Source organism: Herpailurus yagouaroundi, unplaced genomic scaffold (genome assembly GCF_014898765.1).
Source record: "Herpailurus yagouaroundi ecotype Mexico unplaced genomic scaffold, PumYag 250, whole genome shotgun sequence".
NCBI lineage: Eukaryota > Metazoa > Chordata > Mammalia > Carnivora > Felidae > Herpailurus > Herpailurus yagouaroundi.
The window spans coordinates 4,819,687-4,845,830 of NW_024412467.1; the positions used below are offsets into that span (position 1 = coordinate 4,819,687).

A 26,144-nucleotide genomic window follows, 5' to 3' on the forward strand; every position below is an offset into this window, starting at 1 on the left:
AGGATATTAAGTAGATAGAGGTCAGATAGATTTTTCATGTGACTCTTCCATTCTTTTCTTCATTGTCATCATCACAGCTAAAATTAACGAGCGCTTCCTCCGCTCCAGGTATTCCCTAGGCAATTCCTATGTTGAGGTCATTATTACCACCATCTGATTCTCAGACCCATTCGTGTTTTACCAAGTGTCAAAACAGTTGGTCCATTTCAACTGCGGCTCTCCAGTTCCAGACAGGAACAGTTCCTTAATCTTTCCTTGACTTTCATACCATTGACATTTTTGAAAGTTATAGTCCACTTTGTGGAAGGGGTCTCAAATGGGTTTATGATGCTTCCTCACGATTAGATTCAGGTTATGTGTTCGTAGCAAGGATATCACAGATATTTCTCATTGAAATCTATCAGGAGACATTTTGAGCCGATGTCAATACTGGGGGTGTGCGCTTTGGTCACTTGGTTAAGGTGATATCCACCCCGTTTTCCCACTCAGAAGTTACTCCTTTTCCCTGTTATCATTAGTGTTTTGTGTAGTTATATTTGAAAACAGCAACTACCCCATTCATTAAACCTTCAACGTACCCACTCATTTACTGAGATTACAATGGACTATCTTGTATTTAATAGGTTGTGATAATTGCCGTCATTTATTTTGATGCTCAAATTATTCCCAGTGTGGCCGATAGGAGCCTCTTAAAGATAACTTCTATGTCCTGCTGGCATATTCCCATCATTTCTTGAGCACTTCCATACTTTCTGGCACAAGACGATCCTGGCTCACACTGTACTTCCTTTATCCAAACTCTGCAATTAGCCATTTTTTTCCCCAGGAAATTCTCTTTTACTTCTCTTAGACCATTAGAAGCTAAGCTATGGCTGCTACGTGGGCATGTTGCCACTGCAGGGAACTATTCTGAGGCCCAGTCAGTAGGCAGAACTAGGGAACATACATATGTACACACGCCTACACACATTTGTTTCCATGTATTACTATTTAATAAAAACCATGAGCACTCACCAGCACTAAATTCCAATATATTCTCCTTTTCCATATTCTCCACTTCTCTGCCAATGAGGAACTTGGCTTCTGTTACCCTAAATATATATGCCTACTTGATCACCCACCATATACAACCAATCTCTCAGGTCCCGCTCTCCCCTGCCTCAGGCAGATACCCTCCTCACCCTCTCTGGATGTGATACCTGTGCAAGATTACCTCATCCATGGATGCTCTCCTACCCTGGCATGAGTTTTGCCACCCCATTCAGCTGCCCTTCCAAAGGGATGCCCTTCTCACTCCTCTTGAGCTCTGACTCACCAAGATAAGCCACCCCCTGCCATGCTATAGGGGGTCGAACAGCAGCCCAGCAAAAGAGAGGTCCACCCAAAACCTTAGGATGAGACCTTATTCACAATAAGGTTCTCTGCATATGTAACTAAGGTAAGGCTGTTGAGATCATTCCGGATTAAGGAAGGCCCTAAATCCAATGACAAGTGTCCTTATAAGAGACAGGAAAGGACATGATACAAAGACACATAGGAAGGAGTGCAACAACATACAGAATGGAACAGGAGACCGGAGTGATGCCCCTACAAGCCGAAAAATGCTGAGGAGGGCCTACTGCCCCACAAAGCTGGAAAGCAGGCCAGGGCTGGCTTTTCACTCAGAGCCCCCAGAAGGAAACCACCCCACCTGTACTTTGATTTCAGCCTCTGGCTTCCAGAACCATTCAAAAGTATATTTCCATCTTAGTCACCCAGTCGGTGGTAATTTGTCGCAGCAGTCATGGAAAACCAACACGGAGGTCGGTGCCTGGAGTTAAGACTTGGAGAGATCCACTTGGGGTTGACATTTTTCAGCCCCCCACACATGTGGAGACCCTGTTCACCCTGTGTGGGCTTCAAAACCCTCCTCCGGCTGTCCCCACACCTTAACATCCTCTTGACCCTGACGAAGCTCTGACACCCTCTGCAGGCAGCCCTCCTGTCAAAGCCTACTCAGTCCCGGGGGCCAGACGGCCTGCCCTGAGCCATGACCAGTCCCGGGCACCCACCCCTGTCTCCTGCGGCAGACGCCCACCTTGCTGTGCCCCACATGGAGGCTCTAGGTTTAACTTCTGAGTTACAGGAAGACAGTACAATCCCATTCACATCTTACCTCACTACAAAATAATTTGGGGATGATCAGTATTGCTTACCTTTTTTTTTTTTTTTTTTTTTTTAACTTTCCTTCTACAACAAAAGCCCAAAAGCACTTTCTAAAACAAAGTAAAAGGTGTCAAAATCATGCCCATTTCCTGGTGGGAGGAAGATACATATAATGACCTTGACAGAGAGAGAAATTCTTTTTGAAGATAGTTCTCAGTCTTATTTTCAACACAGTCTTTCCTCATTTGCTCTAAGTAAATATGACATTTTAAAACAATACATGTACTCCGAAGTCCCATGTACTGAATTGAATACAGAGATCACTTTATCAAGGGAAAAAAAAAAAAAAGTCAAAGTGGCTGACGATGTCTCTCCTTTCGGCTTCTGAGATTTCGGGGGCAGCTTCATATGGTACAATGATGACACGGTAACAGGATAAAATATGAGGTTATTGTAAAACCATAAATAAAGCATGACTGTTGCAGGAGCTCTTAGTTTTATGTTGTTATACTCTGACAACGAGGTCCTTGATGAAAACACCCTACAAGTTCACGGTTCTTAAGACCATTCTCAAAGTCCAGAAACGAGAGAGAAAAGGGAAAACTGAGCTTCTTCCCCTCTCCTAGTTTCCGACAGAACGTTTTAGGAAAGCTTTGAGCATTCGCCGAAACAAAGGCTTTAACACTATTTCCCGAAGTTTTAGTTTTCAAACGCTCTATTTTTCTCGACGGCTGCCGTGCATGGCGTTCCTGCAGGTAAGTTAGCATCCGATGCGAGACTAGAGCAAAGCTGACGGGTCCCTGTTGTTATGTGGAACTGGACCACCCTGGAAATTTTATCACACATTTGCTGCCTTCAGCTTCCCCAGATTATTTAACGATTCTGTGCTTCTGCGACATAAAGGACAGGCCAGAAACCTGAGGCCACACTTCTCAGCTCCAGATCGAACGTGACATTACACACCGACAGCATTTGGCAATTGGGTTTGTTCTTTTGAAAGCAATCAGACTGCACAATGACCAGGATGCAGGAAAAATCATCATCATCATCATCATCATCATCATCATCATCATCAAGCCTTTTGTGAGACAACATTTGTAAAAATGTAACTCCCATTATTCACTGGCAAGTTTGAATTACAATTAGTAATGATTATTATCAACGAAAACTGTTTGGAAAGCAGGTAAGAGGGACGTAACTCGTTGGGGGAATAACTTGGAATCACACACTCTGTTCTGTTGCAGAGAAAATAGCTGATGTGAAATCACACCTCACCGGTCTATTTGGACTGACCGGTTGGCACTCGTTGCCAGTGTTAGAGTACTAAAGAAAATGTAAAACTACAAGAGTCAATATAATCATTCCTCAAGTGGATCTATTCATCTCTCATCAAAAAGAAAAGACAAAATGAGAGAAGAGCATTTTTCTGTGTTTGAATTACATTTAATACCATGGGAGACAGAATGAAGCTCAAACCTTAAAATCTATAATGTTGCCTGCCGTGTTTGACAATACTAACTTCAGCCTGTGGAACAAATTACGGGAAAACATATTTGGTAGTCCATCATCCAGAAGTTCCTCTCTACTAGCAATTCCAAGCTTTGCAAATATGGTAAAGACTGATATTCATGATTATGGTCGGTTGCAAGACCCGACTCATTCTCAAACAAAGGTCACATTTTGTCAGGCAATTTCACTGTGTATTTCTTATGTTCTGAAGCCTTGAAAATCGGTATTATCATATAGTATGTGTAGTATAAACATAACCCATCATATTCTACTATACATTTTAAGCTTTCATGTAGAATATTAGAGTTGTAAATATATAAATTTGTTTTATTATATAGATTTTATAATACATATGGGTTACCGAATCATACAGTTCAGTTTATATACTTGTATCTTTACCCCTGGTTCTTTTAACTTTTCTATGGCTTCTTTGTCTCTGATAATGAATAAATCTCTAACCCTAATGTCTCAACTTTATTATAGTACCACATTTCGATAGCCTGAGGAGTACCTCTTCTTACATACCCCAATATTTGTTCAGGTGAAATTGTAGTATATTTTACATGCATAATCTATACATGCATGAAGGTACACCTAATACACAAATGTACCACCTGCTAGTTCTAGAGCAGCTAATTAGATTCCAGGCACTACCTTATTCGATCAGTGTCATACGTAGGTATATTGCCTCATTGGATTCTAACTAATGTGCACTTCAAATAGTATTATTTTAAAGATGAAGTATAAGGCTTTGTGACATGCCAAGGTCACATGGCAAATCCACCAGTACCCAAGTGCCAGTCCTTCCATTATATCACGGACCTGATCACGCTTTCTTTATTTTTTGAGAGAGAGAGAGAGAGAAGGAGGGAGGAAGGGAGGAAGGGAGGGAGGGAGGGAGTGCAAGTGAGCAAGGGGTGGGAAGAGACATAGAGTATCCCAGGTGGGCCGAGGGAGAGAGAGACAGAGAGGGAGGCGGAGAGGGAAGAGGAACTTGTGCTCACCCGACGTGGGATTCGAACTCACAAACCATTTGCTCATGACCTGAGCTGAAGTCAGATGTTTAACGACTGGGCCACCCAGGCACCCCGACTCTTTCAATTTCTAAACCAGAGATCTTCAGGCTTAATAATCGACTTTTACTTCTTCATTTATATAACTCAATTTGTACCCAATTCATCAATTTTTTTTTAAGATTTCATTTATTTAAGTAATCTCCACACCAAACATGAGCCTTGAACTCACAATCCAGAGATCAAGAATCACTTGATCCACTGACTGAGCCGGCCAGGTGTCCCTCCAGCTCATCTTTTACCTGTTAACGCCATTCTGCACATCAATGCTGGCGACACTGATCACCCTGTTATTCCTCAGCACTCTGATGATCTAGCACTATATGTCTCAAAACATATTTTATTCTTGAGAAATATATTTCGTGTGATGACCTAACAACCATTTCTGTGTGTCTACACATTCCGTTGGTCCGCATTGTTTGGATTCCATATTTGCAAACCCAGCTACTTGCTAAAACTGACCTACAGTGCTCAAACCAATATTCCCAGAACTTTCAATTCATTCACAGACCTACCTGTATACAGCATGGAACACGTTTAGTCTCCTGATGCAAACGCTCCCAACTGAGCTTGGACAAGGCGATGTTCTGCCATCTGTAAACAAGGGTCCTTTTCATAGTCTATTTAATGCCACCCTTTCTGTATCTTTGGGCTTTTTGTTGGTGACTTTGCCATTTAAAATAGCCCCCAAACACATGCTGAAGCGCTCACCAGTGTTCCAAAATGCTAGATGGCTCTGATGTGTCTAATGGAGAAAATGTGTGTTAGATATGCTATAGACCTGAGTTGCAGCGCTGTTGGGCAGAAGTTCAATGTCAACGCATCAGCAGTATATATTAAATAAGGTGTCCTTAAACAGAAACATGCATAAAATAAGGTTATGTATGGATCAGTTGATGAAAATCATGTACTTAGAGGCTCAAAAGATCCTAGCCCTGAATTTCCCTTAGGAGAAATGGTTCAGTATTCACTAATTCGTGGTTTTCACAGACTCCAGAGAACAGAAGTACTACAAATAATGAGTATCAACTGTAGAGAACTAAAACAAATGTTTCACAAAGACCCTTATTCCCCGCAAGACACTGACAATTTCCATCCTGTGCTACTCTGTCCATTTCATTAAAATAAATATGTTGGTTGTGACCCAATATACCAATTTCACACCCTACTAAGGAGACAAGATACAAAGTCTAAAGGTCACTGATCTAGGACCAACAGGACACAGCAAAACAATGTGAACTGGCTTTAAGTCCCATCAAGATCCTACTTCATTCTCTCTCTCTACTCTCATTTCTAATGTTGTGTTCTAACATGCTTATCTCAATGGGAGGGGAGGCGGTCAAACAATGTTTACACTCCTACCAGGAAAGTTCTCCCTACTTGCAGTCTTTTGTTGAAATTAGGCTAAAAATATATAAAGGCAACCCCAGAGCTATCTGTTATTTATTTAAAACATAAAACCTTCTCAGATTACCCAAGGTCACAATGGTCTTTCAGTACTTTGAAATCTCTTGGAACTAATTGCTTCAACTTGTAATCTTTCCTCCTGGATGACGTAGATATTTTTGATGGATGTTATTTATCTTCTAACCAGTGGTCTATTTGAGAAATAAGACCAACGTACCAAATTCAAATCCCTCTTCTACCACAAATAACAATGTGAACAATCGTGGGCGGGTTTCTGAAATACTTAAAGCTTTGTATGTCCTCCTCTGTAAAATGGAGAAAATACTATAAATACTCCATTAGCCTCTGGCGAAGATGAGAATGCATGTGATGTGCTTTAAACAGTAACAGGTAAACATAACCACTCAATACCTCTCAGGTAGGATTATTGTGCTTACTGTTTTTATCAGGATTATCAGGGAGCTGCATAACAAGTATGCATTAAATAGTTTCCACTTGTTTGTAACTTCCTTGCAAAATCACTTAAACTTAAATCGATTTTTCTGCTATTATGACCTCCTGGTTTTGTTTTTATGACCTCCTGGTTTTGTTTTCAGGGTCTTTCCTAAGAGAGTCCTCTACCAGCTCAAGAGAGAGAACGCTTTACGTGACTGTACTGTGTGGCGGGTGTGGAACGCAGGAGATTTTGCAAATATATACCTCTCATCTAGTATTCACAGTAGTTTCTAAGATGTAGATGGCACAGACTTAATTTTATCTGTAGAGAAACTGTGGATCCGCACATATTCAGTAACTGGCTCCGATTCTGCTGTTACAACAGGCTATATTCCTCAAAGGGGATGAATGAAGAACGCCTAGGTCAGTGATGTTTTATTTTTCTTTCCAGGTTTCAGCCTTACTTGGGTCTTCCTATCCCTTCCATCCTGCTTTTGCCTTCCGGGGCAGGGGTGGGGGGTGGGGGTGGGGGTGGGGGTTAACCGGAACTAAGATAGTGAGAAATAGTGTAAGAAAAAAAATCACTTAAAATCAAGACAAACGTAACGAATCAAAACAGCAATGAGTTTTTGTATGCGTGTAGGTCACTAAAAGATAATGTTCCTCACACCTTTTAAGATTTAACGTGAAATATTCTTTGAGCTTTGTGTATTAGCTGTGCAATAAAATTTATTAAATATTCTTATCCAAAAATTATTTTAATTTTTTAACATTTAGTTCAGCTAAAAACTAATTTGCCTAGTACCATCCCGGTAATGACAATAGGGAAATATGGACAAATCATTTACTCACATGAAATTTTGCATGTTAAGTATTTGTTTTAATTTTAACAATTTCAATGGCAATATCTATATATGCTCCGGATATTGAAAATCACTGAATCCATTCTTGGGCGCTTCAATTTACATATTTGAAAGCTGTTCTAATATGGTAGCCACTAGACAAATGGCTAATGTTAAATTAATTAAAATTAAGCTGTATTAAAAAATCCATTTCAAAGAGCCAAGTAGCCATATTTCAAGCATCGAGTAGATGCATGTCAGGGGTGACTACTGTACTGGACAGGGCACACCTAATTCCATCATCAAAGAAAACTGTGTTGGACCGTAACACATACTTACTAGACTTCCCTTTAAAAAAAAAAAAAAAATCAGCTCCAGGAGTGCCTGGGTGTCTCAGTTGGTTACGTGTCCAACTTCGGCTCAGGTCACAATCTCCAGTTCATGGGTTCGAGCCCCGCGTTGAGCTCTGTGCTGACAGCTCGGAGCCTGGAGCCTGCTTCGGATTCTGTGTCTCCCCCTCTCTCTCTGTCCCTCCCCCACTTGCACTCTCTTTCTCTCAAAAATAAACAAACATAAAAAAATTTCAAAAATCAGCTCCATTTAGTTCTTCTTTCAAATTGTTACTCCATCTTCACTGAAAGAGGAACTTGCCACCTCGATTTCCTCCAAGAGTTTGTGTGGGATTAGTATTCTTTATTTCTTACATCTCTAATACAATTTACCAGTGAAGCCATTAGAGCCTCTAGTTTTCTTTCTTGGCAAGATTTTAATAACGAGTTGAATTTCTTTTACCGATATTCAACATCAATCTACTCAAGTTTCCTATATCTTCTTAGGTCAAGTCTCTTAAATTATGCCTTTCAATGAATGTGTCCATTTTCATCAAATTTATTGATTCTTTTCTATCTATGGGACCTGTAGTGATGTGCCTCTTTCATTCCTGATACTACCGATTTGTTTCTTTTATGTTGGTGATCGGTCCTGGAATAGGTATCTTTATTTTTCTCCACAAAGAATGAGCTTTTTTTAAATATATTTTCTTTACTACTTTCCCACTCTTTTTTCCACTGATTTCAATATTTTTCTTTATAATTTCCCTTTTTTTTCTTTTTTTTACTTCTTACTAAAGATTATTTTTCTCAATGTCTAACTTCTTACAGTGGGAATTAAATCATGGATTTTTAGAACTTCTTTTGCAGTTAAAAACTTTTTTCTCTTATTCACATACTTTTGATGGCTAGTGTGTAGGTTTTTCCCTTACATTATGCAATGGCCCAATTTTCCAGCTACCGATTGGATGCAGTAATTACACTAACTACCCAGAGTTAGCACAGACACCATAGGTTAAGGAATCAGTCCCACAAATCTGGTACCCTTCCTTCCTTCCTTCCTTTTCTTTTCTTTTCTTTCTTTCAAATTTAATTTTGAGAGAGAAAGAGAACATGCACACATGCACATGCAAAAAGTGCAAAGAGAGTGAATCCCAAGCAGGCTCCACACTGTCAGCATGGAACTGATGTGGAGTTCCAACTCATGAACCATGAGACCATGACCTGAGCCAAAATCAAGAGCTTACGCAACTGAGCCTCCCAGGTGCCCCTACCACCCTCCCCACTTTAACACCAACTACAAGCCCCAAACTGTGATCTGTACTCCAGACCAACTGCCTGTAAGTCAGGAGTTCTCATGATTTTCTTGTCAGGCTAGGTAATTTGCTGGACTGGCTCACAGAACTCAGGAAAGCACTCTACTCAGTGTTACCGGTTTGTTAGGAAGGCTACAGCTCAGACACAGTCAAATAGAGAGATGCATAGGGCAGGGATGGGGGTGTGTGGTAGGGAGACGCGCACACCAAGGCCCCATGCTGTCTGTGCCTCACTGGACTTTTTCTCTTCCCTGTTTCCATTCTCCATCTATTTAGTTTCAACCTAACCATACTTATAATTGGAATACATGCATCGTTTGTAGACATCTCTTATATTTAAAATATGACTATATGAATGGCATATAATTACATTTTGCCTCTCTTAATCCATTTGACACTCCCCTCCATTAGAATATTTATTCCTATAATGTTTACATTATGTATTTATATGATTGGGTTTGTGTTTGTTTCTTATTTGTCAATTCTATTTTTTTTTTTGTCTTGTCTTTATTGCCCTTTTGGGGTTATATGAAGATTTATTCCACTTTACTTTTCATACATACACACATATATAACAAACTTGAAGCATCCCTGATTAAACGCTTTTAAACACCCAAAGAATTTATGGACACTGTCACTAAAATTGTTCTATTACACATACCAACGGTTTTCAACCACGATTTTGGTCCCCCGGGGGTGTGCGTGGACATTTTTGGTTATCGCAATGAGGGTAGGGGTGGGAAGTACTATTACTGTGGGGAGATACCAAGGATGCTGCTGAATATCCTAAAACACGTGGGACAGCTGCACACAAGCGTAGAACTGTCTGGCCCAAAATGTCATGAACACCAAAGTTGAGGAATCCTGCTCTGCAAATTACAACATAAACTCTCAAACTTCCACAGTCATCTTACAGCCAGCGTTGCACGATTTCACCAAGGAGACACTGTGCGACTTTACGGGTCCATGTCGCCACCCGTCCTTTTCCTTTATTCTACTGCTACCACACGTATTATAGCTGTATGCGTCATGAATGTCATAAAGACCATGTTATAATTTATTCTTTAAACAACCATATGCTGTATCAAGAAATGCAAAGGGAACAAAAAGGTGATTTACCCAGAGAGTGCTCTTCTTTCCTTTGTGAGGATCACCATTTCTATCTGGTATCATTCCCCTTCAGTCTGAAGAACCTCTTCTAAAATCTCTTGCATTGTGAGTCTGCTAATAAATACTGGTAGCTTTCTTTGATCTGGAAAACATTTTTATTTTGTCCCAATTCTTAAGGGATATTGTTGCTGAATCCAGAATTGAAAGCTGTTTTATTTTTCCTTCTGCATTATAAAATTGCCCTGCTACATTCTTCTGTCTCCACTGCCTCTGAAGAAAAGGCATCTGCTAATCACATCACTCTTCTCTTGTATGCAATGCATCATTTTCCTGCTGCTCTCACGATCTTTTCTTTATCATGGGCCATCTTTCTTCTTTCTTCTTCTTGGTATGTGGTGACATCCTCTTCCATCAAATTTGGGGAAATGTTGGCAATGATTTCTTCAAATACTTCTTTCTGTTCCATTGCTTCTCTATTTCTGGAACTCCAAGTACATGTAAATTAATCCACCTAATATTATCTAACAGATCTCTCAACTTCTCTTCATTTTTATTTCAATCTGTTCTCTCTGTTCCTTACACTGAATAAGTACTATTAATAGACCGTAAAGTTCACTAACCTTTTCCTTTGTCAATTCTCTTTTGCCGGTAGTCTATCAAGTGAATTTTTCAGTTCAGAATTTCCTCTGATCCTTTATCTTTTCTATTTTTGTGCAGAGATTTCTATCTCTTCATTCACTATGAGTTTATTGTATTTACTTCATAGCAGATGGTCATGATAACCATTTTACATACCGTCTGGTAATTCCAATACCTAAGTCATCTTGGTATTTATATCAGTTAATGTTCCTTTTTTATGAGAACACACTCCACTGTCCTAATTATCTGTAGTTCATGCCCCAGACATTAGGAATGGTAAAATACTAAAATTCTGGATTCTGTTATTTTTCTCCTACGAGTATCACTCATTTTGTTTTAGCTTACAATTATGTCATGTCAGTTCAAGCTTCCAATTTTGATTTTTGGATGACAGTTCTAGTCCCAATGAAGATATTTTATCATGAGCTGAAATGTTTTGAATCTGTTCCACATATATGAATCAGACATGTACAGTGCCAAAAATGTGGGAATCACGCTTACAGCTCTTTCCTTTCTGGGGTTTCCTCTTATCTCTGGGCTGAGACTTCCCCAAGTTCCATTTTCTGGTTCTCTGTCGATAGAGACTGCGGATTTCTGCACCAGCACCCGCTTCCCCTACATGCCATGTTAAAGATCAGTTAAAGTCATGACAACAGGAATAGCTCCATTCAATTCCCCTCCTTCAAAAAGACTCCTCTAATAGCGTCTGCCTACCTGGGTTTATTCTCTAGTGCCTGTACGTGGCCGTGTTTTGTGTTATATCCAAAATCTGTAGTCGTTTCTCGGTGGAGGTGTCCGTCTATAGGACCCTACTTAGTTATTACATAAAGCAAAAGCTGTCTTTCCTTTTGCTTTGAGGGTTTTCAGTAACAAGACGCCCTGACGTCAAGAGTTACTATTAGCTGGTCAATCAACATATTCCTTTTTTTAGCCAGCAAACAAGATGTCCCCTTAGTGTTTTCAAAGAGTGTTCAGTTCTTTTCAGTTATTAACATACTTGTTTGTCAACAACTAGCTTTCCTAGAGGGTTGAGGGTCCGTGGCAGGTTTTGCTGCATCTTGTTCTGTGATGTAGGAAACAAGTTGTAGACAGCTAGAAGATCTTGTGCTTTAGTAATGGGATTTAAAAAAAAAAAAAAACAAACCAGTAGGTTTTTGTGAGAACATTCACAAGGTAACATAGAAACAAGTACTTGATTCTAAATCAAGAGATGTGAATCCAGGACCACCAAAATGTTCACAACGTCTGTACCTCTGTTTCCTCACCACTAAACGATGTCCAGTTCAACCCCAGAGGCCTCACTGAGCTTTTGACCGTATAGGAAAAGACTCTAAGATCGAGGTATTGCAGTGCTCAGTAAGCAGTCATGCTTTGTCAGTTGAAAGCAGTGCTGAAATACACTAAACAACACAAACATGATCAGTGTTCTATTCACGCTGTCTCCAAACTTAATTTCAATACTATTTTCAAAGAGCCCCACAGCTTGTTCATGATGATGGCAGCTATCCCACAAGTTTACAATGGTTATTGCTCAAATGTTTTGTTATTACACGCGAAGTTATAAAACCCCTTTATGATCCTTTAGGGTATCCATTCCATCTATTCTATTCCAAATTCCATAACTTCCCTATTATCGAGAGTCCTATGGGTAATTATGCCTTTTGGCACTGTTAGGAAATTCAGACTGAACCCACTTAAAGCCAGCAAGCTTCATTTAAAAAGGAAAAATCCTTTAAAAGCCAAGTCATCCTGACCCGTAGAGATTAGAGGGGTCTTAGAAATTGGTGTCTATCAGTGGGTCGATAGTGAATTGGTAACTGACCACACCCATCGCTCGGTCACTTATGAGCATTCCACGTGAGTTCACTGGCCTTAAAACATGAGTGTGGGAGCACAGCTAGGAACTTCTTGAAAGAAGCCTCCACCCCAAATGTGGGAAGTTCACTCCTCTCACGGGTTTTCCAGGCATGCAGTCTTCTCAGGCCCCACATCTACTCTGGTAGCCACATGCTTCTTAGACTAAAAGTGGGCAAGTTAAAGCAAAGGATGAAGGCTGCCGGCAGAAATATAATGTGAGCCACGTACACATTTAAAACAGTTTCTAAAACCTACCCTTTAAGAAGTAAAGGAAAAATTTCATTTGGATGACATATTAATCCAATATATCCAAACTATCGTTTAACATGTAGTCAATATTTAAATTAATTCAGTCCACATTTTACATTCCTCTTACTACGCTAAAGCTGCTTAAAAGTCGAGAGTCCATTTTGTCCTTATGGCATATCTCAATGCATAATAGCCACATCTCAAGTACTCAAGTGCTCAAGTAGATATATGAATGGAGCTGGTGGCTACCATATTGGATGCACACTGCCCAACAAATACTCTCTTTATCTGGTATTTTGCTATATATTTTTCTTCCAAGTAACCGTATCTATTATGCTCCAGAGATTGAAAATGAGAAGAAACCTGGTAGAATTTCAGGCCTGGGACTCTTCTTTTAATATGTGGAATACCACCAGGGCAACAGCTCCTGGTGATACAATTTTAACTGTGTCAGGTCTTTATTTGGAAACCAACTTCTTTTAATTCATGACAGAGTCCAAAGACCATGACTGACTGCAGAGATACTTTGGTCACAGCTTCAAAAACATAGCATCACTTTTTCTGGACATGGATAAGATTCAAAAGACAAAAGAGAAAAGCAGGCTCAAAATGGACCTTGTCCCCAAACCAGCAAGCCAAAACTTAATTTCAGGAATGTGACCTTTTTTTTCTTAAGTTGTTTTTTTTTTAACCTTTATTTATTTTTGAGACAGAGAGAGACAGAGCATGAACGGGGGAGGGTCAGAGAGAGGGAGACACAGAATCTGAAACAGGCTCCAGGCTCTGAGCTGCCAGCACAGAGCCCGACGTGGGGCTCGAACTCACGGACCATGATATCATGACCTGAGCCAAAGTCAGCTGCTTAACCAACTGAGCCACCTGGGGGGGGGGGGGGGGCTTAGGAATGTGACCTTTAACCAGTTAATCTGGAATTTCCTGATAGGCATGAGGTCATCTGCATGAGGGACCACCACCCTTCCCCCAAAGAAGGTGACTCTGCCCAAAACAAACCTTTTAACTTCCTTGTCCTGCTCCATCTCTGTCTGTGAAAGTCTTCCATTTTGTACAACCCCTGGGAGTTCCCTTCCACTTGCTAGATCGGCGCCGCCCGATTCAGGGATCATTGAATAAAGCCAATTGGATCTTCAGATTTACTCAGGTGAATTTTGTTCTTCTAACCACATTCTGTTGAGGGACAGAACTAGAGGAAGCTGGTTACCACAGTGCTGTCTTCTCACTGTGCAAAGCCTGTTCCTGGAGAGAGGAGTGATTTGCCCACGCTCCTACAGCTGGGAGACAGCAGAGGCAGGCTGGAAATCCATGTTTCTAGCTTTGTCCCCTTCTGTTACAGTATGCTGACTGCCCACACACTGAAGCCTACTCTACTTTATTTCTATCACACAGCATCACATCACGATTTCCCACAGTTGTCCCGTATGAGCTCTTGGTAATACAGATCTTAGTCATGAACATAAATGACCTTCCCAAATATAAGAACTGCACACTACTTCTGAGGTAGAACAATGAGGCCTAAGATACAACAGAGTGACAGAAACGTATACAATGCTAGAATCAAGGTGGAGGGTTAGGTGGGGAATAAGCTCTGGAAAAAACTAGCTGTGTGACCTTGAGCAAATCTCTTAACCTCTCCATGACCCAATCTCCTTATCTGGAAAATGACTGGCAGTGGGAGGATTAGATTATTTCTGAGGTCTCTTCCAGTTCTAAGATACTTATTCTAATTCCTGCTAGACAAATGATTATGTAATAATAACCTAAGTTAGTCTTCTGCCTAGAAGAAAAAAAGAATTCTGCCACCTGTTCTGTCTATGGATAGGTCTAAGGATTGGTCAAGTACTGCTGAATACTTTATCAAGAGATTAAATCCCAAGCTGGCGTGACCATAACAATTTTTCCCTAAGAATAAGCCTCCTGTAACAGAAAGCATCGCACGAAGCAAGAGCATGGCTAAAATGATGCATTTCTTTGGAAAATTTCATCTTCTTAAATGAAAGTTGGAAATGATGACATGTAAATAATGTTTGCATGGTTTTTTTTTTCTCTTCTAATTTTTATCTGAAGGCTAATCATTTACATTGGGCATCTCGTTTTCAACTATGTTAACACCATTTCCACTGCTTTCAACTCATTCAACACAGATGACTATGAGGCACTTTCTCTGAGCCAGTGCTAACTCGATATAATACTTGTCCAATGGGATTAGAGCCCAGGGAATAGATCTGAAGGAAATTAACCTAATCCTTCTATAAGGATTGACCGTGTAGTACAGCCACATCAACGTTTTATATTAAAAATTGACCTTAAAAAAAAAAGCAGCTTTTCTAAAAACACAGACCTTAATCCATGTTTACCTTTCTACCCATGCTTGTGATTAAGATGCCAGAGGGGAGTTACGGTGGTTCTAAGCAGGGTCCTGGACATATAAACTCCTAGAAATACAGTATGGTCCTGTTTGATAACGTGGCTCCTCCAAATACCAAAGGCTTCTGAGACTGTATTTCTACTGCACAGCATCACATCAATAGTTCCGCTCAAGGAATACATAGTTGTCCATCCTTCCCATGCTCCCTGGGAATAAAGCCAAGCCCCTCCCCCAACTCCTGATTCCCAGTAATTAGCAATACAGAGAATTGGTGGAAAGAGGGATGGGATTGTTCAATGACCATTTGCAGACCCTCACTTGAAATGACTCTAAGTAACGTTTTGCTGTAAGACTCTTTCTATATGTATATGTGTTCCATTAAAAAAAAAAAAAAAGAAGTCTGGTGCTTCCTTCATGCTTTAATGAAGAGTCCTCATTTTATAAAGATCAACGATCGCCAAACATCACTTCTGCTACTGATGTTTTCTGTTGAAACAATGTGAAATGCAAAATCCTATAGTTGTCCAGTAAAAAAAAAAAACAAAAAAAAACAAAAAAAAACAAAAAAAAAACACGTAAAGGGAGTTCCTTAATGATATTACAAAACTTACAAATTCTGTTATGCCTTTCATTCTGAAAATACTATCAAGTTAAATATTCCAGGGGTCATTCTTGGGAAACAATACTGCCATCCCTGATTCTTAAAACTAGACACCTAAACCAAAGTTGGTTTATAGTATGAACTTTGATTCCTACGGTCCTGGAAAAAAGATAAAGTGAAAGTGTCCTTGCAACAGAACAAGGGAAAACGTAAACTCATAGTGGCTACAGAAGGAATAAAATATAGTAAACCCAACATCGCCTACCCCGTATCTGTTGAGCGTCCTTTGTAAGGTTGATGTCTGCCTTTGATAACAAGAGGAGTAGGCAGAATCCAATGTCAGATATCAAACACATTTGAAAAGAAAACAGGAGAGGAAAGATCACTTCTGTAAGGCACCAGCCAAATGCCAATTCTTATGTACCGGCTTCTTTCAAAATATTCAATCACACCTAATAATTGGCAGGAAACACAAAAGGGCTCTCACTTCCATGCTGTTGTATTCACTCCCCCTGGGGCACTTGGCCATTTGTGGCCACAAGCAACAACAAGGGGAAAACGTCAGGGAGACCAGATATGTTCCGTTACACCCCCACCCTCCTGGCTCGACACCTCTCTGGTATTAATATTTTAGTCTGCGGGTTTGGAAAGGGTCCTTAAAAGCATCAAAGTAACATTTTTCTGGGCAGATAGAGAACTAAAGGATTTTTTTTTTATTAAAGAAAAATAAAAAGACAAGTCAAAATATCAAATTCAATTGATGTTTCCTGAACATTTTTCATTTAATAAGCTTCTCGATGGTTTGTTAGAACTAAGAACATGTCTCGCTCCTGGAATAAGATACATGTTTTATGAAATCGCCACAAAGGAATGATCATTCTTTGCACAAAATGCTTGCTTTGTAAAAATTGCTATTTTTGCTACTTTAAAAAAATTGGTTTTTCTCATCTCCACTACGTCTCAATAAAAATGTATACTTAGTTGTTTCTGATCACAAAAGAAGTCACGATAATGTGTATACTTTCTCATGTAGTAATTCCATAACTGTATGGATAGGATCCTTCTTTTCTGGTGATGTTCTAGGACCATGACACAGATTAACTCCTGAATGTCGCCATTAATGTGTCCTTACTACTACCAGTGTGGCGAAATGTCAAGCCACTTGCTTAATGGGCATTAGCATAATATACAGAATGGATAGGCCTCTGACAGTCATTTGCTTCCCAAATATTTCGTGAGCACTTAGCATGCACCTATCCCTCTGCGGTGAGGTGCTGGAAATATCATTAAAGAAACAGTTCTGCTGCCTTGTGGTTCTCACAGTTAAGGGGGGTGATCAGAGAGATGGAAACCAGGAATAATGGCTTAATAAGTGGTTCGCTTGGGGACCTCGGGTGCTCACACAAGAGGACAACCCAGGCCACATGTGAAGGCCAGCAAAGGCGTCCAGGGGAACATAATTACTGAAGAGAGGCCAAGAAGGGACAGGGAAGTGAGCCAGGCAATGACGAATAACAAATGCTCTTAACAATTTGACCCCAAATCAGCTTAAGACTGAGGAACCTTTGTGGACATGTGTTGTTTCTAAGCCATTTAATCGGGATACATTTTCTGGAGGAGATAAGCCTTGAGCATAATTTTCGTGAAAGAACATTGTAGCTTGAGGGTAGAATAGCAGTTTTACACTGCATCGGTGTCTGGCCTTATGCTGAACAGACACAAAATAAATAAAAAATAAAAAATAAAAAAATAACCCTACTGTGCCTCGAGGACATTCCTAGAAGAAAATATGCTAAAACACACCCACAACCAATTTTAAAAAAATAAGTAAATAAGAAGGATAAAACAGCAAGCATAAGATTCCTTGACAGTTTTTTGGATACCTCCAGACCTGGTCCGGGCTTCTGTGTCTGCTTGGCTCTTGGCTTCAGGACTTCTGATGCCTAATTCCCCACAGTAAATAAATAGGTGATGCCTCCACATTAAGGAGAGTTTCCGCAATGATGCCACTGAGATCTCAAAGCCTCATGTCAGCGGCACACTCCTTTGTTTACAGAAGGACTCCCAGTAAGGAGGCAAGAGCCAAAGCCACAGCACTAACTGAAATTTTAGTGAAGGTTCACCAAGTGCCAGGAGGGTTTTATGTTCACGATCCCACTTCACCCTGACCGAACTCCCATGTGGTAGGTACTATCGTTATCCTTACTTTACGAGGGGCAAAGCTCAAAGTTGAGCAAGTGAAAGCATCACAGGTCACATAGCTGGCAGGTGCCTGGGTGAGATGGCGACACGGACTTGCCTAACTCCCAGGCTGGAGCTCTTAGACCCTACGTGCACCTGCTTACTGCCCCAACACCATCAACCAAGCTCAACCAATCCTGCCACCTAACAAAGAAGAAAAGAGAGAGACTCCAAGGCAGCAAGAGAAAAGACGAAACTGGATAGTGCGGAACTTCTAATACTGCTGGTTGATAACTAGGTTCTGGAAAAGTACTAAGGAGGTGGGAAAAAGCAAAGGTCTGACTTAGGTCACTGAACTAAAGCAGTATTTAAATTGATTAAGAGAATCTGTAAACAATAACAAGATGCTGTGGCAATGCTTCCAGATTTTACCATTTTGCGCATTTTGGTTATTGTGCCAACAAACTCTTTCTAACGGGGGTTGGGCCTCCTCCTGTCCCTGGGTAAGAAGCAGAAGAAGGGTAATTTGGGAAAGTACAAATTTTCCATTTTTATGCATTGGATGATTTTAATAGCATTATATTTTAAGAAAGAGTAACGATCCTGGCTTTCGTCTTTAAATTTAAAACAAAAAACCATTCTGTGTTATCAGCAAGGGAGTAAAATATGGTGAACTAGCAATGAGTTCTCATCTCAAAAAAATATTTGCCCTTGTGTCTTCATTTTTTTGAATTGTTTGGAATTCTTTAATATCTTGATCTTCAGTGTACAAGTCCTGTGTAATCGCATCCTCAAAATATCATAGGTAGTAATTTAATCAGGGGTCAGCAAACTATAGCCCACAGATCAGATCTGGCCCATCGCCTGTATTTGTAAATAAAGTTTTATTGAAAAACAAACACACTCATTCAATTATGAATGGTCTGTGGCTGCTTTCTCTCTGTCCCACCTAAGTTGAGCAGTTGCTGTCGGGCCCTTTATAAAGAAGTTTGCCGTGCCCTGTCCTGTACCATTGAGAAGTCGCAGACAGAAGACTTCATTATCCTTCTCTACAATTTGTCTTCTGGATTCCCTAATGGGAATCACTTGCTAATCCACTAATGTTTGTGAAGCAACTTCCATGCACCTGGGACACAGATGAAGAACAGGTTAGAGACTCCTAGAGAAAAACACGAAGGACCGTGTAATAGTCCATAGGGAAAAGGAAGCCTGGAAGGTGTCATTCTGAGGAAGTCAGACAGGTCTAACTTGAGTTTGCTACAGAGGTGATCACAGGGGTCAGAAGCATGAATATGGTTTGTTTAGTCCTTTGTTTGGGAAACTCAGGGGTGGCGACACAAGACGGTAGCGGTAGCGTAGTCACACTTAAAGGGGTGGAAAAAGGTTGAAGGTAAGGGGGAGAAAACCAAAGCAAACCATTTACAGTGACTCACGTAGTTCCGGGGAATGTATAGCTTGGCTACTTAAAGGTATTTGACATACTATTGTTTAAATAATGATGTTTCAGATCTCTGGGTTACATTCCACTGTCATGACTTCACCAAAGATACATTCTGGCTTACTGTTAGGTCTTCAATATATATATATTTTCATTTTTGAGAGAGACAGCAGGTGCATGAGCAGGGGAGGGGCAGAGAGAGAGAATCTTAAGTAGGCTCCAATCTCAGTGCAGAGCATGACACTGGGCATGAGCCCACGACCCTGGGATCAATGACCTGAGCCAAAATCAAGAGCTGGATGCTCAACCAACTGAGCCACCCACGTGCCCCCGATCTTCAGTATTATAAAGCGTTAAGATGGTTAAGAAGAGAGAGAGCTTGTTTGTGAGGTCAGGAGAACTGATGATCTCCAAGCACCCAGTATGGTCACCACCAGCACCTCTACCAGGTTGTAAGGATTACACATCATTAGGTGTTATAACACGGCAAAGGAAGTGGCTTAACCCAAGTTCTAACTGTATGTGGTGCCCCGCCCCCACAACAACCAAATGTTGTGTTCCTTTTTTCTTTTTACCCGACAACATCCCCCAAAACTCACTGGTCCAAACTGAACCTTCTAAGTGGAGAAGCCGGCCTCATAGGTGAGCAGAAAGTAAGTACCGTAGAAATAAGGGATTGATGAAATGATTGAGTGATGCTCCTTCGGCTTTCTGATCAATTGGCAGGGGATAAAAGTCACACTATGGACTTACATTATCAGAGGTAAGCCTGACTGCAGAAATTAAGCTTGACTGGAGCTAAGGCAGGAAAACGGTTTTGTTTTTGCTTTAGACCTACCTGATACTGACCTCTCTAGTCATGGAGGAAAGCCATGGCAATGAAAAATTCTTAACAACCTAACCAACCAAGTAAGATTCACACACCGAACAACGTCAGTGCGATCAATTTATTATTAATCAAACAACAAATATTCGATTTGACCTGGTACCTGGACGCAGGCTGTACTCAACATATAAATTAGGCATCGGTCCTTAACAGATGTTAACGAATTTATGCCAACATTTCCCCTTAAGAGATCCTAAAATGGCATTTTATTTCTGGAACTTTGAACTTCAATGACTGTCCATTGACCCAAGCAAAGAAAGTCTCGTACAAGAATTAAAATGCTCACTAAAGTAAATGAAATTACTTCGTTTTGGAAAGAGCAGCACACCAAGGTAATCTGTTATTCAACAAATATAAACTGACACTTTATTCAGTTAAGAAAGATTGTTAGTGTGGCTGACAACCTTTACAAATACACCTTATTTGGAGGGTTCTCAAAGCCAGTAAGGCTATGAAGTGTCAGTTACACATCAGAAAACACACTCTATTTTAGCTTGATAAGCTGTATTTGTATGCTGAAATGTAAATACTGCTGAGTTTAAAAAAGAAAAAGATTGATGGATTTCTTGACTCTGATACCATGAGAGCATTTTTGTTTGTTTGTTTTGACTGCGATCTCTGATGTAAGTGGAAATCATTGTTTAAAAGCATAGATCTCTAAGTAGTTCCGAATATTTTTAAAGACTGAAACGAAAAGAAAAAAATCCCCATTTACCTTTTCTCGTCTTTTTTCACGTGGCCAAGAAACCCAATGTTAGAAATTCCTAAGAATCTCCATTATTCCTCTCCCTTAGGTGGCCAGGCCTCTTGTTTACTTGTGATATCACAGCATGTTCTTACAAAAATTAATTTCAAATCAAAAAAGCAGGATAATAATTACTTTCAGCAGTGAAACGTAACAGAGGGACACTGCAATTTAAGCCCAGAGAGCATATAATTAAGAACAAGAAAAATCAAAGTATTCTTGATTAGACATTCATTGCTTTTATTTTTCTCCTGATGGACTTTCAGTTTACCTTAAAAGATCTATTAAAAATCACAAGCACACAGACACTTGGAGAATGCAGGAGTAGGGGAAAAAAAATAGGTCATCTTATAAAATTGATTATGTGAGCTCTCTCGCAGCAGTGCTGATGTCAGCAACAAGGAAAAACAATCTCCAGATAAATTGTGCAGATACCCTGTCTTCTGGAGAAAAACCTCTGTCCTTCTGTATATTGTGAGGCAAAGGGGGTGGGCTGGGAGCAGTCAAGTTTTATCCACGAGCATACACATCAGGCTGGCCTTTGAAAAACGAGCCAAACCCAAAATAGCCCAGAAAAAAAAAATTTTTTTTTGTCATAAAAAAAGGGTATATATATATTTTTCCCGTCTAAATCTGGAATCCTTACTATCTTATTTTAAACAAGCCAGAGATTGCAAGCTTCAATCTGTTTGGATAGAAAAGAATTTATATAAATGTTTTGTTCAAGTCCAAAAGGGAAAGAGTTTAAATATACAGTGCATGAAAGATGCCCAGCTTCAAAACAGCTTAGTGCACAGAAGAGGAAAAATAATCTAACCTTCTGTTCCTCGTTCCCTGCAGTCTTTAAGCTTAAATATCTCGCAATTTGTAACGTCGTTTCAATGACCCCAACAGTCAGAGATTAACCAAAATTTCATAACTGCCCTGCTCTCCACCCCCCCCCCCCACTCTGCCTCTCGGAGGGGAGAACAAGAAGGTCAAAGAACAAATGGAAACAAAAAAATCTGTCTTTTGCACTCTTTCTCTGCACTTGAGAAAGAAAAACGAGGCAGATAAATCTGTATAATACTAAACCAAATCTCTTTAATTCCAGTCAGCTTTTATCATTCAGTCACTGAGTCTGTGTGCGGAAAAAAAAATTCATGCTAATTCCCCCTAGCAACAGCGTCAGCCTATCAGGAGACTTCATGTGCCAAGCAGCCGCCAGCCAGAGAGAATAACTCTAAGTAGGTCAGGCCTGTATTTCTAAAAATGCTACGGTCTAGTAACCCCACTGTCCCGTCTGTCTGCCCTGCCCCGTAATAACCTCAATTGCTTGGTGACACAATGACATACTATGCTGTTAGAGTGCAATCACATCATGCTACATTATTCTGCTGTGAGCGTGGCTGCTGGGTGAAGGACCCTCGGAGGGGCGGCATTAATCAGGCAGCCATTCATGCTCACCAGCACTTTACTCTAGAAATGGGGACCGCATTAATGACCAGCTGTTGGAACTAACACAAACAAAATAATGTCTTCCACCCTGTTGGGTGCACAGAATACACTATTCTGATCTGGCAGGTTCCGCTTCTTGACTAAATGGGAGATGTAAATTAAACGGGCTCAGACAATGTCAGCTTTGGCAACCTCAAAGTCAGTATATTTAAATTATATTACATGTGATTCAAAGAGCGATTGATTTAATATACACAGCTTTCCCTGCGTACAATTTTCCCTAATTCACATTAAAAAGGGAAACGCATACATGGGGAGCGCGATACGTACGCGCGGAGCGCCCAGGAAGCCAAATACACAGAGCCGCACTAAAATGGACTTCTCTTCGGGCAGAGAAACAAAGCGGGTCAGGAGTAATTGGGCGGCGTGAACACAAATACAAAATGAATGCTGTGGAGGAGCACCACAAACAAATAAGAGTAAACATCGTCAGCCTGGCGACCAATCAGCTCTTCCCACCGTGTCTTTGTGGGGGGGGCTCCACTCCCACCAAAATCTCCCAGGCACAGGAGCCACAGGGGAGGGAAGTGAACACGGCCTTCAAATCCCAGGCGCCCTGCTGCCCTCCCTTCCCGCGGGTTTCCGAAGGCACCGCTGTGTGCCTTCAAGACGGCCAAGGCCCTTTCGAGGCTGACACTGGGGCAAGGAACAGAAAGCAGAACCCCGCGGCAGTTTTTTGAATTCTAACACGGGAATCTTAGACCGCACCTGACCGTATTTATTGGGATGTAACCTCTGACTCCTTTCCATGTGAATGCCCAAAAACAAGCGAACAAACATCACGCGTGGATGAGGCAGGAGGACTGGCAACGCGGGGAAAACACCTTGAGTAAAGGGGGGCTGCACTGATGTTCTTTTTGCACGATGAATCAGAATGCCTGAGTCACAATTTCAGTTAACGAACAGAGACTCCCCCCGCCCCGACAAACTGGTAAATCAGCCTTCAATTACGCAGAATTCACCCGGTCTTAAAAGTATAATCCATCCGTATTTGATTTACAAACAGAAAATTCCTTAATCCACTTGCCCTTGTTTGAACCGGGTTTGATAACTCAGTTATGACTATCTTCTTCACTCTGTGGCACACATCACATAGTTATTCTTGGAGAGATACAGTCACTGACGCAACCATGAACCGCTAATTACAAGCTGCTGACATTCTGCTTGTCTATGCAGCTTTGAAGTTCTACGACTGTTCTCTCTCATGTGCTTGCTCAGTTTCAATCCCCCTCCCCCGCCGGGGGCGCCCGAGGGCGCCCCCCCCCCCCCATCTCGCCACTCTGAGCCCTTCTGGATTCACTCGTGGACTCTCTGGAGAAAGCGGTAAGATCAGATTCTCCAGCTTGCTGGCTCTCCACCCCCTCCCGGCACGCCATGCCCCCAGATCTACAGTGGGGAAGTACAGTAATGAGATCCCCACCCAACCCCCCCCGCAGGAATGCATCAACAGCTGGCCAAACATAATCCAACACACAGAGCTGCCTTTGTAGAAATAGTAACAAACAGTGGAAAGGCCAGACAGGCGTCCCAGAAGAGCTCCCCATGACAACTGGGAAAACTCCTCCTCCCCAGGTTTGAGCGGACTCCACAGAGCTGGGGTCAGACCAGCACGGCTCACTCATCTGAGTCCAAAACCAGCCTCAAGCACCTCCCCCAAACTCTGCGGAGGCGACTCCGAGGGCACTCGCCTCTCCACGCTGCAAGTTGGATGCACGCTTGCTCCACGCGGACTGTGGCCGCTCTAGACACCGCATGTCACGCGCCCTTCGGAATGCAGCGCCACCGACTCCCAAATCTCACCAACAGCATCCGGCACCTGTGCCTTAACCGTGTAGCTGGGAGCTGGGAGGACCGCTACTCTTCCTTAGAAAAGGATTTTTTTTTTTTTTAAATTATATGCTGATCCTGGAATTGTAAAACATGTAAATAGAACACCGCATTCGTGTCTATCGAACATCTTAGCATCTGAAGCCTGTGGTAGCCAGCTGGTCCCGAAGTCATCTGGGATACATTTATTTTGATTAAATTGATCAGATTTCTATTTACAGGATAGAATCTTTTCCCCATACTGAATACAGCTGTGTTTACAGGGATTTGGAGGAGAAGAAGAAAACAAAACCCCGCAATCAGCCCTAGCAAAGCGCAGAGCACTCAGAGCTCCAAGGAGTTAACGCTGAGGGGTCTTGCTTTCACATTAACAAGAAAATTCTGCATGCAGCTGCTTTGGCCATCGTCTCTAGCTAGTCAGGAAATGGGTGTTGAGCTGAAGCTGAAAATACAAGCTGCAATCAAGCCGGGTCCAGCCAAGTGACAGACTTCCTGTGTAAAATGGTCAGAAATCTTTCTTTTCATGTCTCTACATGCATGCACATGCATTTAAAGCCATGCTGCTAGGCTGCGATTCTCTCTGGGGACACGGTTCAGTCACCTAGCCCATCAGTTTCTGCCTTGACAGCACAGGGGATGGCCAGACTACAATTTACAGTTCCTCCATCCATGTGCCGGGTTATAAATTATGCCCTCCTCTCTAGACCGGGAATGCAGACCAAGCGGCAGACGACCAAGCGGCATCCGGCACCTCCTCTTGCCTTTCACGCCCTCCCCTCACTGTCTCTCGCCAGCTCTGCCTCGCCGGGCAGACGCAGCCGATACCTGGTTCATCCATCTTCCGCTCTACTCAGGTAAAATGCCGCCGCATCTCGGCGTGGCTCGCCACCCCCCTCCCACCCAGACTAATCCCTGGCAGCAGCCCCGAGCTGGGTGCCCACGGCAGGAGCGCGGAGCTGCGGTCGCCCCGGCCCCGCGGAGGACCCGGCGGGCACGGGACGTGTTGCTAACTCCCCGTCCCCGGGCCTCGGCGTCCGCTCTGTCCGTCCCACCCCGGGCCTTAGTGCAGCTTCAGCCTCTTCCAGCCGCGAGGGGCCCCGGCCAGAGCTCCGGAGCAGGTCCTCCTTGGGCGCTGTGCAGACCGCCGCTCCGGGTTCAGATGCACCTGCACCCTGGCGAAGCCGAGGCGGGGACACCGCAGGAGCAGCTCAGGTAACCAGGGAGGCTCGGCGTGCCCACAGAGATGCAGCCCTGGGGCTGGGAGAGCAAGGATGGTCTGGCTTCGGAAGAGGAGGAGAAAAAAAAAAGAAAAAGAAAAAGAAAGAAAGAAACACAAAACAGCGCAGCTCGGCGCCTGCGGGAGTAGGAAAAAAAAAAAAAAACAGACACAAACCATTAAAAAAAAAAACGAAAACCAAATTTCCAAAAATAAAAAGGAATACAGAGATCAGGGTACTTCGTGCGACTTTTATTTCTGACGTTTCTCGGTTTATTGGCCGCCCCGCCCCCTCCAAAATCTCTTCCGTCCCTGAACCACTACTGTCCATGAGTGCCGAGTCACAAAGGCTCTTGCTCCAAAGTGCTGCAGCCCCGGCATCACATGAGAAGCCACATGACAAGTGGAGCCGGCTGCTGATGTGGTCAACTATTTCACCGAGGCGGGGGGGGGGGGGGG

The 26,144-nt window shown here is 42.0% G+C and overlaps 1 long non-coding RNA gene across 1 annotated transcript in view; it reads left to right on the forward strand.

The window, feature by feature from the left end:
- The first annotated feature begins 23,945 nt into the window (after positions 1 to 23,945).
- LOC121020638 (uncharacterized) overlaps positions 23,946 to 26,144 on the forward strand; it is a 9,835-nt gene continuing 7,636 nt past the window's right edge. The window contains exon 1 of the long non-coding RNA XR_005786242.1: positions 23,946 to 25,323. This is a non-coding gene — a long non-coding RNA (uncharacterized LOC121020638). The remainder of the gene's footprint in view (positions 25,324 to 26,144) is intronic.